At 35.1% G+C, this 5081-nt stretch overlaps 1 long non-coding RNA gene across 1 annotated transcript; it reads right to left on the reverse strand.

Moving 5' to 3' along the window:
- Positions 1-1731: 1731 nt before the first annotated feature.
- LOC129308402 (uncharacterized) lies at positions 1732-2357 on the reverse strand. Its single transcript, XR_008592605.1, has 3 exons — positions 2256-2357; positions 1869-2046; positions 1732-1780 (listed from the first exon to the last, which is right to left on the reverse strand). It is a non-coding gene; the product is annotated as an uncharacterized LOC129308402 (long non-coding RNA).
- Between the last annotated feature and the right edge of the window lie 2724 nt (positions 2358-5081).

The following is a 5081-nucleotide window of genomic DNA, read 5'->3' on the forward strand; positions in this document are numbered from 1 at the left end:
AACTCTCAACAATCTATAAATGTTTCGTTCTCTTCCTTCATCTCCAGACTCTTATAAAATTCTTCAAAAGCTTTAAAGCAAGTTTCACCCACAACTCTCTTAATTTCCTTCTTAACAATACGGTACCTCTCTCAATTTTTTTCATTCAATTTTCCTCATTGTTACACAAATGTATGGCTTTAAAACAGTTCTTCTTATGCTTGATTTTATCCTATACACTATTATTCCACCACCAAAACTCCTTATCTCTCAGACCAAAACCTATTGATTCTGCCAAAAACTATTTTTGCAACCTCCCCGCATCTTTTTAACCATATCCTCCCACATGATGTTAGCACTTCCCTGAGATTCCCAAATTCCTTTGTCCAAAAGACTCCGCTTAAAAATATCTTGCTTCTCACCTTTTAATTGCCACCACCTAATTCTTGGTGCTACTACTTGTCGACGTTTTTGAATTTACTCATAATACACACATCAGCGACTAGGACCCTATGTTGTATCGTTACAACATCCCTGGGAATCACCTTGCAATTGTTACAAAGTCTTCTATCTGTGTTCCTAACCAAAAGAAAATCAATCTTGACCTTGAGGCTCCACTTTTGTAAGTGCTAAGATGCTCATCTCTCTTCTTGAAACAAGTGTTGGCAATTTTAAAATCATACGCCAATGAGAAATCAACAAGATTTGTCTTCATTGTTTAGCTCTCCAAAACCAAAACCACCATGCACCCACGCATAGTGATCAGCCTCCCTCCCGACATGCGCATTAAAGTTTCCTCCAATAAAAATCTTTTCACTCTGTGGTATATGTTGAATCAACCCTCCAGATCCTCCCAAAATAATTTCTTAAGACTGCTTCTGTCCTGACTTGAGGCACATAAAACGCTGACAATATTAACAGTCTCACGTTTAATTATCATTTTTAAGGAAACAATTCTGTCTCCAATTTTGCTAACTTCTACAATGCTCTTCTTCCACTCCTTATCCATAATAATGCCTACTCCATTTGCGTGCGCCTACTTTTCCTGTATACCAAAGTTTGAAATCTTGAATATCCTTGACTTCTTCTCCATGCCATTTTGTTTCTTGCAGGCAAAGGATATTGATTTTCTTTTGAATCATAACCCCTACAACCTCTACAGATTTACAATTCAATGTCCCAACAATCCAAGTATCAAATCTAATTTTGTTCTCATGGACTAACCTCTTTTAGCTGCGCACGTCCAGAATAACGCGGTAGCCTTGTTCATTTAACACTACATCGAGCGCCGATGCAACGGCTCTAGCTCACTTATCACTGTAATTGAGCCATGCAACGGGTTACTTATGGGCAACGACCTAACATTACATTATAATGTCTATTGTCCATGTTCAAGATAGATTCAACAAACTTTTACATTGACTGTTGATAGTCTAACACAACATTCCTCCTTTATCCAGGTTTGGGATTGGCTATAAACATAGGCAGAGAAAATATACAATTAAAAAAAAAAAACCCACGTCGAAGTCTGTTAGATTGATGGTGAGGCTAACCTGAAGACAGAACAATAATGATATATTGCCACCCAAGTGGCGGGGCATGCCTCCGGATGGATCTTACGTCAGAAACTGGAACCGCCCTTATGGTGTAAGATTTTGTCTACACAAGTAATAGAACAAACTTCAAGGTATGTGTCTATGATAAATTATATATAAGCCGACTGAAACTATAGTATAAAAGTCAGCCCACCTTTCTCCGACAGCTTTGCAGTTGAGCTGTGACCTATATATGGTATCCACGTCTGTAATAAATAGAATCGACAACTACTCGGAAATGGCCACAGATAACAACGGTACCCTTTAAAATTGTGCGTACAGAATTAGTATTACCATAAACAAAGAAGAGCTTTGCTTAATCAACTTCAGTCTTCCGCTTATCCTCTCGGACGCAAAAATGAGACGGATGAATTGCGACGTTGTCCCTCGTATAGACCATCTCAGCACCATCCGGCTCCCTAGACGAGCTCGATTTAGCACTGTCGCTTCTTAGCATCATGCTTGCTGACCCCTAATTCAAAATTAAAACCCCCAAAATTCCAAGACTTAGTTGAATTCAAAACATACAACAGAGAATAGAAATTTTTTCAGTATAACTCGATCATATAACTCTTTATAGACTGGAATTCGAGCAAAGAAACCAACAACCCAACAAAAAAATAATAATAATACTGTCGAATTTGGCACCGTAGTTGAGTTGTTAAAAGACAACAATCTTACTTGTTGAAGTGACGCAGCGTAGTCCGCGTCGTCGGACACAAATCGTGCAGCTCGGGTTCTTGCATGGAGAATTCACAGATATCTGCGGAGACTAAGAAATCAGTTATCAGAGTTATCTCGAGACGAAGGAATATTCTGTTGCGTGACGCCGCGTGAGAGATGAACTAGTTTAAAAGGAGGTAGCTTCATGGAACCTTGACCGTTGGATTTCAGTGGCTGAACAAATGAACGTCAAGATTGTGTTAATCCTTACAATTATCGACTCGTAACGAAGAAGTAACTTGTATGTGATGAACTAACTAAAGCGACGCGCGGGCGTCAGTGTCAACCGGACGAAGCATTTACGGGTTTTTGACTTTTCGTCAACCCGCATATCCATTTCACTTATTAAGAATCAGAGTCCTGGGGAAAAAACTGTTTTTATGATTGAATCAATTACATGAGAGTTAAGTTATTATTAAGTTAAAAGTTAGAGTTAAAGGGGGAACTGGAACGGTTTTTTAAAAAATAAGACAGAGTTAAATATAATAGGAAAAAAAACTTAAAAAAAAAAATGGGAAAAATGGAAAAAATAATTCTGATTAAAAAGCCAACTTTATTTTTAAATAACTATAAATATATAAATATAATTTAAAATCATTTTTATAAAAAGTTGACAATTATATATACAAATACAAATACTTTTGAATCTATTTATATTTAATTTGACCAAGATCTACTTATATTTGATTACTTATAGATTAGAATTATAATATTATTAATTTACAGTCATATTATATCATTTTATTAACATCCCTATATGTTTTTCTTATATTTATTTATATATATATTTTAATATTATTTTTATTTAATTATGACATTATCAATTCGACCTTAATCTAATCCAATTAGACCATATAAACAATGAACTATTAGCCTTTCAATTTAATGTCCGATCAAGTTTTGAAAACATTGATCCATATCCATAATCCATAATATAAATAGATTAGAAAATATATATCTATATATATATATATAGCAATTAAGTCCTAAAATATCAACTTTCATCAAGTTCATAAATTTATAAAGTATTTTTACTTTTCAAATATCTATCATAAGGAATGCTTGGTATCACAATTTTTTGTTTATGCAAAATTCCCATTCAACAATTAAAAATAGAGCAATATTGTCCTTACTGTTAACGATTTAAAATAGAGCAATGTTTTCCTTCACAAAGGCCATGCGTCACAGCAAATGCATTATCCACCATAAACGCATGATACAGAGAGGCAATTCTCTTTCTATGTCGAGCATCGCAACCGATGACATATATGCCACAGCGCACAGCATTGTATCATCAAAAATACCAAAATAAGCAATACTTTTGAACTTTAGTACACCATAACTTCCCTACACACATTGAAATTGAGTTATTTAAGTGTCCATAAGAAACTTATCACATATTATAGCCACTAGCTTTGATTTGACACAAGAATTCAATCATATGAGAGTTATCCATAAAAATGCATAATGGTCACAAAACACTCTTTCTCCCAAACAACTCTCATTTTCTCAACCCCTAAAGTCATTACTAGACATTGGAACACTTGACCAACTCACATACAAACCAATGACTTGGGCATAACATAACATCACCAATACACGAGCTAAACCACTAGTTGGATTATAGCTACCCAATAAAACTATAAAAATTTTTTTAACAAAATAGCTCTATACTCAATCATAGTCTCCATACATCAAAAAGATTCCTTCTTCATGTAATTACAAACATGAATATCAAGGATGATAATTGCATGACTGCCACACAAGTTAAATAGAAATGGAATCACATGCTCATATTACAAAATGGATGCCCTAAGTTTTGTTAATATACAATATGACATATTGAAAGCATACAACTTATGAACTCCACCCAAACCCTGGTAGAGAGTATTAATTTCACACCAAAAACCTCAGTTAAATAGCATGATAGACGTCGGAGACAATGGTGATAATGATGTTAAGGTTATGCTTCTCACACCGATGTCCCCAACCAATGTGAGATCGCCTACCCTTCCCTCCCAATGCACAACATAGCATCTGGTAACCGAAACAAATGCTGAGGATTTCCTTCTTCATGGAATTTGAGTTTTTGAATAAGAGTGATGAGGCCATGGCTCCAGGAGTCATTTCTGTGAGTGTCGTTGTAGTGTTGGTGAAGATGAATCCGTTATATAGGTTGAGATCGCCATGTTCCTTGGTATTTCTTCCTCACATACTCGAAATCCTTTATGTATAGCAACATTGCATGCGAACCTACACATATACAATCATTTTTATAATAAAATCTTAGCCCTTAAATTACTCATTTCATCATAATTATCCCCGACTTAAGATTCACTAATACACAAAATCATTTTAATGCAAATACTCAAATTATAGCCCTTTTGTTTCAAACAACACATATACACATAATCGGGTTTGATATCACAAAATCTCAATTCAATACATACATGCAACCTTTATGGCAAACTCACTACACACACCACACACATATACACACACAATCTTAGTTTAGTTCATTACACACAACTCAGAGAGTACATGGCTTTATACTCAAGTCACTCCAAACTCTCTTGTCTCGCCCTGACACTTCCCAATCCTATAAACATGTAACCACAGGGGTGAGAGAAAAAGCTCGAGAACAGAATAAGACTCCTATTTACTAGCACATGCGCCAATATGGAAGTAAACAGTATATTATTAAAACCTCAGAAAGTAGCATTTATATACATATCTCATTTTCGGGCTCTCATTTTTCTCAATCATAAAGGATTCTATGTTATC

This window comes from Prosopis cineraria, unplaced genomic scaffold (assembly GCF_029017545.1).
Source record: "Prosopis cineraria cultivar Desert tree isolate PC_DT_omini unplaced genomic scaffold, ASM2901754v1 PC4, whole genome shotgun sequence".
Classification (NCBI taxonomy): domain Eukaryota; kingdom Viridiplantae; phylum Streptophyta; class Magnoliopsida; order Fabales; family Fabaceae; genus Prosopis; species Prosopis cineraria.